This window comes from Sapajus apella, unplaced genomic scaffold, assembly GCF_009761245.1.
Source record: "Sapajus apella isolate SASKATOON/1434 unplaced genomic scaffold, GSC_monkey_1.0 scaffold74, whole genome shotgun sequence".
Classification (NCBI taxonomy): Eukaryota; Metazoa; Chordata; class Mammalia; order Primates; family Cebidae; genus Sapajus; species Sapajus apella.
Window position 1 is genome coordinate 4889465 of NW_022437014.1, and position 15791 is coordinate 4905255.

At 45.1% G+C, this 15791-nt stretch overlaps 1 protein-coding gene across 5 annotated transcripts in view; it reads left to right on the forward strand.

Moving 5' to 3' along the window:
• The window catches only part of SAMD4A (sterile alpha motif domain containing 4A), a 231975-nt gene that overhangs the window by 117513 nt on the left and 98671 nt on the right, over nucleotides 1-15791 (forward strand). The window contains exon 1 of one of the 5 annotated variants that reach the window (XM_032251120.1): nucleotides 6821-7032. The exons of the other annotated variants lie outside the window; for them this stretch is intronic. The gene's annotated coding sequence lies outside the window, so the exon portion shown is untranslated. Of the gene's footprint in view, nucleotides 1-6820; nucleotides 7033-15791 lie in introns of those variants that run through there. 5 annotated transcript variants of the gene reach the window in all.

Below are 15791 nucleotides of genomic sequence, written 5' to 3' on the forward strand. Positions count from 1 at the left end.
GTGTGTGTGTGTGTGTGTGTGTGTGTGTGTGTGTGTGTGTGTGTGTAGGTTGAGCAGGGAGGGGTATGGAATATCTGATCTTTAGGGAAAGCATGGATAAGTAAAACCCTGCATAATCCCAGCCTTTTATGCTACTTTCAAGCCTCAGCCTTGTCTCCCAACTTCATTCAAATGCCATTCCCCTTTCTCTGTGCTGTGTAAGATTTAAAAATAGTAATAGCCAAGAGATAGGCAGCAGGGAGATTGTGGAGAAAACAAGGAAGACAGATAGTTCCAACACTTAGGTTTTATTGACGCAGATTTGGCTTTTGTGTGTGACAGACTAGTAGGACTTTGGGGAAACTCACAAATAAGCTGGTTTTTTCTATCATTTTTGAAGACTGGGGCAGGAGGTCACATATTTAAAGTTGTTTTGGGTGATTCTAATGTGTTTACAATGCATTGGACCAAGAATATTCTGGAGCTGCTAAAAAGTAAACATTCAGAAGCAAAAGAAGAGCATGAACAATATCCCTTATCACTCAGCCACTTTATTCTGATTCTGGCTTCTCTAACAATAGCTCCTTGCTATATGCTCTTAAAACACAAGTGCTAATATTATGAGAAATGAATTATATGAAAAACAGCCTGGTCTTTTCTAAAAATATCAATCTGCAGCCAAGAACGTGTAAGCACGTTCTTCCCTTTCCAGATGATTTGGGATGCCAGGCAAAGACCAAATTTCTGTGGCTGCCCTGAGGCCTGCATGGGAGTGGAGATCTTAGTTTATAAGAGTGAAAGTCTTTAGACGAGGTCATCCAAAGTGGATGCCTATCATTATACCAGTGCTAAGTCTCTAGATGCACAGACCATTGTTTTCCATGTCATTGTTTGGAAGTGGCAGGTGATAGAAGAGCATCATATGTATTTTGTAATATGAGGAAACTGAGGCATAAGGATCACATTCCCAGAGTTAGAACCTAGTGCTGTGTCCCTGAGGTCCCGTCTGAAGTTGGGAGACAGCTCTGAACTGACCTTTTTGCATTCATGGTCTCTGCATGGTAACCCTTCTCTCTGCTCATCAAATTCATTTCAGAATGTGCACAGAATAATGCTTCTGTTTGAGAGTCTTCAAGAGTTAACAAGAGGATTCCATCTGGGCTTAAGATAGGACATATTGGGATAGTGACCTCGAGGATTTGGAAACAAAATGATGGTGGGATAGGTGTGTGCATCAAGAAAAGATGGATCATGTGTGCTCACAGTCCTACTGGGGCCACACTCCCTTATCTTCAGCCCTTGGGTGGCTCATGCCCAATTCCCCCCACCATTTATACCCTTCTTGTGTCTGTTGGAAAATCTCACAGGCTTGCCTGAGGTCACTGCATTTTTCTTCATACAGAAATCTTTTCTTAGGCTTCATATAGTGGTAGATTAAGAACGATACACATGAAAATTAACAGTACTGGTTTTAATACAACTGCCAGATTTTCTATTTGAAAAAAAAAATCACTGCTCAGAAAATAAAAATTATTGAAACAATGCATGGTGAATTGGTCCTTAATTGCCACTCATTTTTTAATGCATCTGCTGTGGAGTTGCTTCTTGCCAATATGGTGTAATTTTCAGGTCTGTTACTGAAAGACAGACTGCGTACGTTTCTGGACTGTGAGTAGATAATGTTGAGGGTTGCAATGTGGGTATTGGGGCTCTTCTTTCCCTGTGTCATTACTTTTTGATATGTTTGTTTCAAAAGAAAATCAATGAAATTTAAATTACTTAAACTTGGTCATATTTGTTAAATATCCTCTTCTGAAAAATTGAAAAGTGACTATTAGTTGAAACAAGATCAAGAAACTTCCAGCACATTCCTGTTTATAATGTTAAGGTTTTAAGAAAGCTTAAAGTAACCAGCATCACTGGTAGTTAATAAAGCAGTTTATATTTTTACTTTATTTTCTTCAGAAGCTTGTTGCCATGTAGAGTAAAAGAAACCTCATGTTGTTAATCTTTTCAGAGGACGCTGCCAGTAAGAGTGTTGTTATTGTTAGATAATCATAATGGTATGTTCTGGAGTCTCTTCTCCCCTCGCCCGACACACCCAATTCACTCCCACCCTGCCAGCGCAGCCAGAGAGAGAAGAATAAAGCAATATCTTATTTGCTTTCAGAATTTGATTCTGTATTGCTTTGGAGACATGCTGGGATTTGCTCTTAAACTGTTATTAAATTTCTAATGTCTGTCAAGGTTTAGATTTTTTTGTAAGAGAACCAAGAACAGAAGTGAAACTGTCAGGCTTCACGGTGCAGACCTCTCTTCCAGCAAGCATCAGCTTAGCCTCAGCAGTGAGCTGGCGGGAGACCAGCTGTTGGGCTGGGAAACTGGAGTTAGGCTGCAGAAGGACCCCCCCAATCCCCCAACCCCCCAACCACCATGTGTCACTTCAGCACGAGGAGCCTCAGTTTCCTCACCACAGTCCCACTTGTCTTGCATTTGAGATGTGGTAACGTTTAGAAAGAGATTTTGCAAGCTTTTTTAGAAAAGTACTCCACAGAGGATAGATACTAACAAATCAGACACGAAAGCAGAGACTAAGTAGGGAAATGTGATTGTGTATGTATTTATTGATCATTATGCTCATGAGACACTGATTATTTTACTTTATTTTCTTTTTGGAGATGGGGACTTGCTCTGTCGCCCAGGCTGGAGTACAATGGCTTGATCATGGCTCACAGCAGCCTCGAACTCCCTGGCTTAAGCAATTCTCCCACCTTGACCTCCTGAGCAACTGGGATTACAGGCACGCACTACTATGCCCAGCTAATTTTTAATATTTTCTATAGAGACAGGGTCTCCCTGTGTTGCCCAGGCTGGTCTCAAACTCCTGGGCTTAAGTGATCCTCCCACCTTGGCTTCCTAAAGTACTGGGATTACAGGTGGAAGCCACCATGCCCTGCCTTTTAGAAAACTTTTTTATTTTAATTAGTTTTTTGATAGAGCCCAAAATGAAAACTATGCAGGGAGATGAGTTTAGCAGGGCTTAAGGTTAAACAAAGTAAGAGTTGGAACTCTCCCAAAAGGTAAGCAGTGTAAGTAAGCTGTGACAGACCACTGCTTGGGAGGATGGAAAGATTTATGACTGCTGCAATATCCCACTTTAGAAGGAAATGCAGAGCCATTGAAGACAGACTACAAAATAGTTACGCTATTATAACATGCAGTACATGGGACCAGGACTGGCCTTACAGAGTGTAAGGATGAATATTATGAACATGTGCCTGAGATGGGGATTTCATTAAAGCAGTGTGTGACTCAGGAATCTCTGGGTGAAGAATAAGCCCCTGTTCTCATCCCACAATGTGGCCTTTAATGTTTGGGGTTGTGCGGAGTCTGCTGTATTTGGAGAAGGATCTTGGGGTATGAGTTTATAGGGGAAGAGTCCATAAGTCATATTCCCCAGACTCAAAAAGCAGCAGAAGTAGCCAGAGCTTGCTGGGTTCCATGCTGGCCTCCTGTCTCTACTGTTTCATTCCATTTTCACTCCTCTGTTGCCTTTCTATCTTCCCTGAGCCATGCCTATGTAGGAGGCGGTCACGGAATAATAAGGGTGTTACCTTGTGGCAGTTGAGCACCGGTACCAATGGTAGCCACGTGACAAACACACCACCCCATCTGGATCCCAAACTCTCAGTCAGTGTCCCTCTTTGCCTATATCCCATTGAAAGCTCGTTTTGTGAATCTGACATTTCCCAGCTCCTAAAAACCCTGTTGATAATCATGCTTGCTGATCCTTGTCTATACTGTATTTGAAGCATTTACTTAGGCGTACATACCTCAGCTTGTTCCAAAAAGTATGTAAGACGGGAGTTTCTGAGCACATAATCCAGTCTCCAGGGTGTTCTGCTCTGGATCTGCACTCTCACTATGGCTGTGTCCTCAAAACAGTAAAAAGATAATGCAATGGAAGATAAACATGTATCAAATTAATGTGTAAAAGGAAGTAGAGGCCAAATTCCTGCACTATCAACATAGGCCAGCTCTGTTTTTCAGGCATTCAGTGACTTATGCTTATGCAATGCTATATGTAGAGGCCTGCTGAAAGAAAGGAAATGAATGAACAAGGACAAACACTGGTTTTGGTGTTGCTGGTATCTGAATAACCAATCCTGTGTTCACTGCAGCCAGCATATTGTTCTCTCCCATTGCTGGCTGCTGTGCAGTGCTTCCGTGACGTGCTGCTGGAGGGAACCCTCCCTGGGAAGCTGTGTGCCCCAAGGGTGCCCTGCCTGGTTCTTGAGGGACAGAGTATATACTGGCACTCTGGGCTTCATGGGCTCAGGCTCCATTCTCTACAAGTGTGCAGGATACCAAGGGAGGGCCGTCATCTCCTTCCCAGGTACCCCTGAAGGGTTCCTGAAGGGGACGGAATAGAGGGTGGCATTGGATCTCAGGATGATCCTTGTAGGGATGGCTGAAAATGCAGGAGTGAGCCACTGTGAGGCAGGATAGTGCCTGAGGCACAGGAGCATGCCAGGGTTAGTAAGAGTTGTGAATACTCTCATTTCTGTCTCAGAAGACCCAAGTGGATGGCAGTGATGCCTGGAGCCAAACACAGTCACATAGGATTTCTAAGATCATCACTAAAAGGGCTAGTTCCAACAAAGGTTGAGGAAGAATGCTGGTCATGTGATCAGGAGTCTAGAATGACCTTTTTTCTATCAGATCTGTAACTATCCATGATACTTCATGGAGAATCCGTCCTGAGGTTGATACATTCCTACATCAGAACCTCCATACACACAAATTGATCCCCTTCCTGGGAGAGCTCCGCATAGACTCCTCTATCTCCATAGTTTGGATCAGAAGATGTAGATTCCTTCCTGAGGACCACCTGTCTCATGAAGGAGGAGGAGAAGGTGTCATTTTAAATGGATTTTAAAGTGATCATTTGAGCCATAAAAAAAAAAAAAGTTTTTATTCTTCAAGGCAAAAGCCTTTTTCAATCCAGGTGATTAAAGTCTAAATTGCTCTCCACAGGAGAACAGGAGGCATGTCTCCAGACAGATCCAGGTGGGCACAGTCTTAGTGAGGGGTAGATGTATGTGATCATCCATATAGGATCCCAAAAGCCAAAAGACTCAGGAAAGGGAGTTTTCAAACCCCATCGTTTCAAACTCCCAGCAAAATATTGCCATAGAAAAGAGTTTTCCAAAGTCAACCCATTACTGGCTCAGATATTAATAGAAAATCAGGAGTCAAGAAGAGGAAGAAGGTAGAGATTTTAAAGTCAGGCCTGGTTTTAATTTATTTGTGGTTATTCTAACTAGTAAGTGAAACGCACTCCCCCTCTGGTGCCCTGTCCCAGGCATAAATTGCTCACCCATCAGAAAGGAATTAATTTTGTTCAAGGGTGCTACCTAAAAGACATTAGTTTAGCAAATTAACCGACATTCCTAGAAAAGCTGCATGCTCGTGCCAATAAATATTTACCGAGTTAGTGACACCTCTAACAGCACCCCCACATCACTGGGCCACTTCCAAAGGGGGAGCAGCTTACTTTCAGGAAATGGATTACTCACTTGTGGAATGAGACCAACACCCAGGCTACTCGGTTTCAACACACTTTAAAATGCAAAAGCGAACTTTCCTGCCTCAAGCGCTCAAACCTTTTCCAGATGGACTGAGGCGGGTGAACCCATTGTGATGCCCAACAGGGCTGGCTGAGGCTGGGCTGCACACATCTAGCTGCGCCTCCTATCCCTGCCCTGCACACCACACCATGAAGGGGGTTACAGATTTGTGATGGGTTGCCGATGAGAGGCATCCCCGAGGGCCTGCCCTGTTTCCATTGGCCAGACACCCCCGAGAAACAGGAAATCTATGGAAAGGCTGAATTGTGTTCAACTGAGTGCTGCCCCCTCCCCCCGAGGCTGTTGCCAATTTCACTTCTCAGCTGCGGCTGCCCACATTTTGTCTGGGAATGGAGCAGCATCAGGGTAGCAGGAGGGCCACATGCTTTTTATTCCAGACCTGGGCATTTGCCCTGGTAGCCAGAGCAGTCAGGCTGCAGGCCTGCTCTGTGCCACGTTTGACTTGGGGGTTAAGCTGGGTGCCTCAGGGCAGGACCTGGGAGGAGAAGCTGAGTGCAATCCACCATTCAGTTCTGGGTACCAGGTTTTCAAAGAAGTATGAAGGGTGGCCAGGAAGCTGCAGGGGCCTGGAAATCACACCACCCAAAGATTATTAGAAAAAGCGTGGGACTGTTAGCCTAAAAAGGATTTAGATGAATGGCTGTCTTCCCCTAGAGGGAAAGTGGATTGTCTTTTTGTATTTGTTTTTATCATGGTAAAATATACATAACATAAAATCTGCCATTTTAACCATTTTTAAGTATACAGTTCTGTGGCATTAACTACATTCACAATGTTGTGTGACCATCACAGCTATCCGCTTCTAGAACTTTATCATCATTCCAAATAGGATGTTATTAAACAATAACTCCCCCTTCTTCCTGCCTCGCAGCTCCTGGCAGCCACCATTCTGCTTTCTGACTACTCAAGGGACCTCATACAAGTGGAATCATACAGTATTTGTCCTTTTGTGTCTAGCTTAATTAACTTAGCACAGTGTCCTTGAGATCCATCTATGTTATAGCATGTGTCAGAATTTCCTTCCTTGTTAAGGCTGAAGAGGATTCCATTCAGTGTATATTCCACATGTTGTTTACCTATTCAGACTGTTGGAGGTTTGGGTTGCTTCCACCTTATGACTTGTGAAGAATGCTATTATGAACATTGGTGTGCTAGTACTTGTTCGTAGATTTTTTTCTTTGTGGTTTCAGAAAAACGGATCTTAGCCAAATGGTTAGAAGTTGCAGAGAAGCTGATTGTGGCTTCAGTAACCCCAGCTCTCTTCAATGGTGGAAAGGTGGAAAGGCTCCCCATGGTTGGCAGTTGTGTGTGGTGAGAACACTTAAAACCAGAACAGGCAGAACAAGGAAATCTCTGAGGTCACTTCCATCTCCAGGATTCTATGATTTTCAGGCAGATTGAGGTATGCATCCTAAGGGTAACATCTGGAGAAAAAGAAAGTGGTGTCAGATCAGCTTCAGTTTCCTGAGGGAGAAAAGAGGGAAGTGGGGTAGTAAATTATCTACCAGTCAGGAGAGGTTACTTGCTAAACTATCTCCAGCCTGGGCTTGAGATCAGATACTGATGCTGCTGTGAAGCTCGTACAAAGATCCTATGTAGTCTCAGGGAGATCTTCCAGAGCTCCAGAGAAAGCTTTCTTGTACTCTGGCTTCCTGGGGGGAGGCTGGTGAGTCTAGTTTTCTCAGCACAAATCCCTCATGTCTGCCTGGAAGAAAGGGACACCCCTTAGGGGACCTGAGCCCTGTCTCCGTGCAGGTTACACTGAATGCAGGTGAGGGGTGGGTGAAGACGAGCTTGCTGGGTTGGGAAGTTTCAGGAGTGAATGTCGGCTGAGGTGGGGATGCCCTGGCTCCCAACAAAATAAACTTCATTCTGCTACAGTTAGGGGTTTTCTTATCATTAGTTGGGAAGGCCTAGCCAGAGAATTCCAGTATTCCAGAGCAAGTTTAATTGTGGGTGATTTCATTCTGCCCTTTTTATGTCGAAGCCAGGGGCTTGCGTCATATAACAGTGAATTCAGGGAGATTTTTATTTGCATGTGAATCATAGCTTTTCCAGCTGAATGTCACTTACTTGGAATTTTTGTCTGATTTTGTTTTTGTTTTTGTCTCTTGGTGTTTTTCCATCGGGCTCTTTGGCTAACCAGAAAAAAAAAAAAAATAGAGGAAGGGCTCAATCTGACTGAAACAGGGTTTGAGTTGGCAACTCAAAAGGAGAGTATTATGAATGTGAAAAAAAGAAAACGGATGCTTTATTTTGCTTTGAGGGAGGGACCAAAGCCAAGTCAAATTGAGAGCTCTAATTTGGGAATAGTGTTATTACAGGTCATTGAGAGTTGGTTACGCGCTAAATTGGGAGGCCAGTCACATGAGGAGGCAGCAGAGGCAGATCACATGGGGGACGGTTGGGGCCCTTTTACAACGAAATTTTGTTTTATTTACTACACAGTTGAAATGTATTTATGTCATTTTGAAAAACTAAGTCACCTTATTGGCTGGGAGTTGCTCCCTACCCTGGCCCGTCAGTTGTTTGATAAATGAGCCAGTTCTTCCAGTCTTTATGCTTTCAGGGGTTTGATTTTCGCAGTGGGATCTGTGCAGTGATTCGTGGAGCTGGCCCTGTGATAAGGGTTATACATCTGCCCTTCTTCACCTGTCTGACTCCACGGGGCTTGCTCCCTTCTCCTCCAAAGGCTCTACCCGTTTTAGGCCTCAAGGACATTCAGCTAACTTCTCACATTATATAAAGAAGTGATGACCTTTGTTTTTTTAGATTATCTTCCATTTTCTCAGCACTGTTCTGCTTAATGTCATCTTGCAAAATAAGTACAAGAAAAGATGCATCCTGCCCCTCCACAGGCAGTTATGAACCAAGTATCTCTTCCTTCCTCCAAACTGCAGACTTTGGATGTTCTCAGCATCTTGGGGAGGACCAGGAAGGGGCTGGTGTGTGGTCAGCTGCTGATTTCCCTTGAAAAATCAAAGTTGGCTTTCTTGATCCCTGATGAGTTAGCTGTGTTTGAAATAAAAACAAAACAAAACAAAAGGCAGCCAAAAGAGAATATCTAGAATTCAGTTAATTCATTCCCAGTGCAAACAAGTTGTGCTCATGCTCCTAAATGGGGTATGTTACTAAGCCGGTGACACAGAGTCTGCTGGTGCTGCTGAAGCATCTGGGCCGGCAATGCTTGTGATCGAGGTTAGGAATAGAAGGTGTGTGGAAACTTTCTATAAAAGGCAGCCAGGTCCCCTGGACAAGGGGTCAGGAAGCTCCAGCACCATTCATGGTGGCACCAGGGCATTACTGCGTGATTGGGGGCAAGTTTCTCTGTCCCTTGGTGTCCCCTAAGTGCCATATTGATTTGGGGAAAGGGTAAGGGCCTCAAGAAATGTTTCCGATGTAAGATGTTATCAGATAACTGGAGGGAGTGTGATATCACAGGAGCTCAAATCAGGGCCTCGTGTCCCTGAACGGAGCTGGGCTGCTTTCCTGTCTCAGGCATCGCCCTCTGTGGCTGATGCCTCTGACATCACAATACCCAGCCAGACACTCAATAGTGACGAGCTGTGCCCAGTAGACACCAGAGGAGGGAAGAAAAGGAGAAGGACAAAGTGGAGAGGGAAGAGATGGAGCAATCTCTTATGTGATCATTCCACCAACTCACAAATTTTTCACCTAGCACCTGGTTCAACTGTAGTGTGCTCAGCTCCATATAACCTGGACAGCAGCTGTGCCCTCACCCCCAAACTCAGCGAAATATTACGGTCCCCTAATCCAGAGAATTTTGCTCCTGTTAACGCATGTCCTGTGGTTCATCGTCAGACCAGGGAGTTGCTACCAAACTTCACCAGACGGCTCTCCGGAGCGGCGGTTTAGAGGTAACGTACTGGCTGTGACGCCCAGGCTTCCGCAGACTTATCTCAGCTCTCCTCCTCGGAGCAGCACAGATCTCCGGGGATTGTGTGGGGGTGGTTTGTGAGGGTGTGAGCCTGTGGTAAAGATGCTTTAAAACTGAAGTTCTCACCTTCGTTTGATTCCTGAGCCAGCACAGGCTTGGCCAGACTTTGTTTATTCTTATGGCACTCTTTAAACCCAAATGGGCCAAATCGTGGCTTCCCTGTCTATCCTTAGATGCAGCGATTGCTGCTTTTAACTAGCTAGATTGCTATGAATAGAAAACTTGAGAGATCAGCCCTATCTTAGAAATATTATGACATTTTGCTTATTTATTGTTGACTTAAAAAAAAATCCAACAACTTCTTCTAAAAATAGGTTCTTACCACTCTTTGAACCGCTTCCTCCTGGCCCTTCTCCTGGTAAGAAATCATGTTTCCCACCTGGTTTCACGTCAGCCTTCCCAGATGCTCCAAATGCCATAAATTAGAGGGTATGATTTTCTTGGGTTCTCAAACTTGACCCTGGATCAGAATCATCTGGGAGCTTGTTAAACACAGTTTCTGATTCAGTAGATCTAAAGAAGGAGTCCCAGAAGTTGTATTTCTAACAATTTTTCTGGCAGGCCCCTCCTCCACACTTTGTGAACCAGTGTCTTAGGGCTTTTGGGCGTCCCTCCCCTGCCCCAGCCTGTAGGAGAGAGCCCCATGGAGCATGATTCTGGTCCCTTAGATTGTTGGTGAGCAGCTAACAACTACATAGTACTCACCATGGGCCAGATGATGGTCCCATGCTTTACAAAGATTAAATAATTCAGATACCGCCAATCTTAGGAGGTAGCCCGTTTTCCAGATGGAGGAACGGAAGCACAGAGTGGTTAAGTGAATTGCCCAAGTTCACACAGCTCACTCAATGGAAGCCCAGACAGCATGACTAGCGTCTGTGCTCTCATTCCGCCTGCTGTATTGTCTTTCTGTTTTTCCCGAGTCACTTAGAGCACCTGATACTCCTACAGTTCTTGGGAGTGAATACCTTAGAAAGGTGCCCTCAAGACAACTGAGCCCATCTTAGGTACTAACAACCAGCACCTTGGACTCCGAGTCTCTGGGTGAATAGGCTACCCTACCTGTGTTTGCATCTGAGTAGAGGCAAGAGGAGGGGGCTCTCGGCAGGGAGACATTAGGCATGTGACCTGGTGTAGGCCAAGGGTGAGGTGTTGATGGGAAGACGCTAGGGGCATCATCAGTGAAGAGAGGACTGCCCTCCCCTCCTGCTGGAGCCTCCGTGTCCCCTCACCATTCTTGCCCTGGTCCAGAGATTCCTGCTGTTGATACTTATCAGAGAGACAGACAAAGCTGAGGAAGAACAGATGTCCCATGTCATCAGCCGTAAAGAAAATGTACATGTATCTTTTTTTGACCAGGTTGGTCTGGCAAGGCTGTGTGATCAGCACTGACCTGGGCGAGGGAGTAGGCGACACGGAAGTGGAAGGACTGTCCCCACCCTCAAGGAGGGATGAAGGGAGGGGGTGTCATACAGATGTGTAAGTCATTGAGCTCAGTTGTGAGAGAAAAGGCAGCCAGGGCCCGAGCAGTAAATGGCATTTGGGGAGAGAGGAAGATTGTTAAACGAGATCACAGATGATGATGGGGTGGAGGGGAAGGGTTCAGATGTGTCCAGGACAGATCTACAGCAGGGAGTATTCAATGATAAATGATACTGATCTCTTTTGAGATTCAAAGAGATGGAGGTTAGGTCTCCACTGGTATTGTGATAGTAGACTAAGCTCTTTTTTTTTTTTCCTGCCAAATAATGTGTTGGGTGCTGTCCGGAGGGCCTAGGAGTACTTTAGAAGATGGATTCTACTCCTTACAGTGTTGCCTGTTGGTTCTAGAAATGGAGCCCTTCTCCAGGTATTTCTCTATTGCGCTGGTCTGATTCTCCCCAAGTTCTCTGTGGTACAGACGTTTCTTTGGCACAAAACCTTCCCGATGATTATCTCTGATACCACAAATGCCATTTTAAAGGACAGATCCTAGCACCAAGCCATATACATTGATAGGAACCAAAGATGAGTATCTGATGGATTAATAAACACAACCACCTCCAAAGATGATGGCATGAAGCTAGATTAAAACAACACAGTAGGCCACTGCTGTCACTCCCAGCTCAGAACCCATGTGGCTAGAGGTTAGCTTTGTCTTTCTCCTCACTGGACCGTGTGCCTAGGGTAGAGCTGAGGGAGGGCAGACAATGGTTAGTTTCCAAACCACCTGGATGTAGGGGCCCCGTGCTGCCTCCTCCCTGCCTCCATAGAGTTTAGAAGGTTTCCAGGAAGGAGCTCCTTCTTCCTGCCAGGTTTGTCCTCTCTCCTGCTTCTCAGCCATGCAAGGTGGGCCTGCCTGCACTGGGCTGTGTGGGTCTGTAGACAAGGCTTGAACCTGTCCTCAACTCTACCTCTGCGTCTGCTCCTCTTGGTCCTACCAGGCCTTTCTCCTCCCGCTTACCTTCCCCTGCCTGAGCCCTCTTGCTGTTTTTTTTCTTCAGTGCCTGCCTTTGTTGTAGAATTCTAGATGGCAGTATGCTTGCAGCCTGGGAAGGATGAGGCCCTTGTTCGATGACATTATCCCTGTGAGCCCTGAGCTCTTGTCCCCTTCTGTAGCATCCCCACCGATTCGGCTAAAGCCAAGGGCCCTCATCTGATCAGTCCTCCGGGTTCTGATCCAGCCACTGAGCCCTATGTCTACTCAATTTCACGGCAGGATGCCCAGAAGGAGAGAAATGGCCTCAGCCATTCTCACTCCTATTTAGAGAACTGCCTTCTTCACCGTCATCCTTCCTACCTTTTCTCCTTACCCGCTGCCCAAGGACTTCAGCAATGAAAAAGTAGCTTCCCTTCTCAAAAAAAAAAATCTGAAAAATCTTATTCGGGTTCCATCAGTAGACCTACTAACCTGAAGATGAGTTTGGCGCACAAGTAACAGGTGAAAATTTGCTGCCTTTTACTGCTTACCATTGCAGAAATTCCCAGCGTTGGCTGGCAGTGGAGGGGAAGCAGGAAGGGAGGTGTGCCTCTAGCTCCCTCTACAGGGCCATGCCCGGGGAGGACAGGAGAGCAGGACTGAGTATGTGCCAGGGTCATCGCCCTCTGTACTTATACAGTTAGCTAGGCCTTTCTTTCCAAAAAGAGTACCAGTTAAATTGTGACTGTGGACTCGATTATCCTGCCTACACAAAGTTGTTCCTTCTCTCTCCCATTGAATGACTTGTGCTGTGAGTATTTCATATTTCATACCTCGCTGAGTGATACATACATTTTACTGTCAACATTGCTAACATGTATATTTCGGGAATATCTGCATGCTGTTCCTTGGTGACAATGTTTACATGGTTACCCACCACACCACAGGGCTCTTACATTCACACTTACATTTTGGATCCCAGCTCTTGAGTTGGGAAATTTTGTCTATAGGTTGTTGAGCAACTTGATTATTTTAGAAACCATGGGACCCAGTGACTTCTCATTTCAGAGGCATGTAAAGACGTAGAATGGCTCTGTGGTGTCAGGGGTGGGACGTGTGCACTCCGGCCCGTCCCAGACTTCCCGAGGTGTATAAACCTGTTGTGTGGCATGGCTGTTGTTCAGTGTGCTCCACTGGATTAGGCATGAACTATTCTTTTGTGATTCGATCTGTTGATACTCCTCCCAAGATACTCCTCTGTTGACTGTTTGGACATTGCCAAGGACGCTGACCTTGGAGTTGTTTGTTAAATATTCTTGCAGTTAGGCTACATGGACAATGGTGTGCTGATTTGGGGACTCAGAAGTCTATAGCCTTTTGTGGAACAAGGCCTAAATCTAAACGTAGAAGTAGAAAGCACACTTTTCTCCTTTGCAAGGTTGGCGTCAGGATCGCTAATTCATTATTTGAAGATACTATTGGAGAGTCGCTCTGTGGTGGGTGGGGTTTTGGCAGAGGTGGTCTGGGAGTGTGAGGGCGGCACTGAAGATTAGAGAGTGGGAAAGCTTCCTGTGTTTAGAACATTTACAGCCTCTCCTCTGAGGGGTTTTTGGAGTTAAAAAACTAGTCAAGAGTGGTTTACAAGAATGTGTCTTGTATTTGTCAAGTGAGGTAACATTTTTTTCATCTCTAATTTATATAACACTTAGGAGACCCCTTCCTATGAGGTTTTATTAAAACATAATCACATCGTGCCAAAAAAAAACAGACATATAACAGTCTTAACCCTGTTGACACTGCTTTTCTTTCCTTCTTCAACAGATGTTTGCAAGAGTTGTATTAAATACATTTCATTCTGCTGTCTCAGCCTCTCAACCCTTTTTCATGAAGATTACTTTAATTGGTGTCAGTTACAATCACAAAAAGCACTCATTTTGCTTTTGTTTTCTAGCAAAAAACAATGGGGAAGTTTTCCATCTTAAACAGAATATTGAAAAGGGGGAGGTGGTAAAGATTCTGAAAATTGAGGTAATCATTTTATTTCCCTCTTTTCCATGTTCCTGTTTTTATTTGATGGCAAAGCTAAAAATAATCAGAAAACAGCAGAGCTGAATGAGAAAGGGGTGACTGAACAGTTTGTGTGTGACAGTGGTACCTACTATTGTTTATAGGTCATCCATTCTGTCTTAAGCCTTCATTTAAAGAAAACTTCTAGGAAATACCTAACATTTTAGAGAAATCCAAAAGGCTATTAAAACACTATCAAACAAAAGGACAGGGAACAATTTTATATAGCTATTAAAAAAACATAATTAGGCTGGACGCAGTGGCTCATGCCTGTAATCCTTGTACTTTGGGAGGCTGAGGCAGGAGGATCATTTGAGACCAACCTGGGCAAGAAAGCAAGACTCCACCTCTACAGAAAATACAAAAATTAGCCAGGTGTGGCAGTGCATACCTGTGATCTGAACTACTCAGCATGCTGGGGTGGGAGGATGGCTTGAAGCCAAGAGGTTGAGGTTGCAGTGAGCCATGATTGTGCCACTGCTCTACAGCCTGGGCAACAGAGCAAGACCCTGTCTCAAAAAACAAAAACAACAGTAATTAATAAGGAAATATTAATGCATGAAAAAATGGAGACACCCTCATTACCCTCATGGAGCTAGCATTCTAATGGAGAGGGACCAGAAATAAGCATGCTGTACAGCAGGTCACGTGGTGGTAAGCACTATGGAAAAAGCAAAGCATGACCTAGGGATGAGGGAGTGTAAGGTGAGGGAGTGAGGTGGGCAGTTTAAAACGGTGTGGACAGATAAGGTCTCACTAGGAGGTGACATTTGAGCAAAGACAGAACTGAAAGGCTAAATATGGGTGTGGGGAAAAAGTGTTCCAGGCAGAGAAAATAGCAAGTGCGAAGGTTCTGAGACAGGCACACCACTGACATGTTGAAGGAACATCCCGGCAGCCAGGATTGACTGAAATAAGAAAGGATCAGTAGTAAGGGCAGAGGCTGATCATAGAGGGACTATCAGGCCATCAGAAGGACTTTGGCTTTTACTCTGAGATGGAAAGCCGTTGACATGTTTGATCAGGAGAGTGACATGATCTACCTTCTAGTTTGCAAAGATCCTTCTTTTAGAAATGATTGTTATGGTTGATAATAGGCTGCTGGAGAGGGTGGAGAGAGGCCAAAACATGGTGAGAGGTAGTCACATTCCAGATGTATTTTGAAGATTCAGCCCTTAGGAATTATGGAGACGTTAGATACAGGATATGAGAGAAGGGAGTCAAGGATACTCCAAGGTTTTGACCTGAGCAATTGGAAAGATGGAAAGCCATCTGCTGAGATAGGAAAGAAGAACAAAGGAGCAGACGTGGTGAGAGCAAGAGCACAAGTTGGGTTATGGACATGTTGAGATCATCTGAGTGGGCCTGTAGGGGATGCATTTGGAAAGTGAATCTGGGGCTCAGCTGGAAATACAAATGTGAGAGTTGTCTGCATACTCATAGGCCAGGGGTCAGAACCGAGGCAGGTGGCTGGGGGAGCTGGCCTGGTTTTTGTGCCCTCTGGGAATGGGCAGCCTCAGACCTCCTGACTGGTCATGGCCAGGAGGAGGTCAGAACCCTGAAGGTGAATCCTAACCCTAAGTTGAGTCCTTGGCTGAGATCTCAGGAATAGTTCCCAGCTGGCCTGAGTCCTGAAGGAGTAAAGGAGGACTCCTGGAGCACCCAGCCTTGCCGGTACCTGGCGAGGAAGTAACTACAGATGGAAAGTCTTCAGGGAAGAGATGACGAGATCTCTACT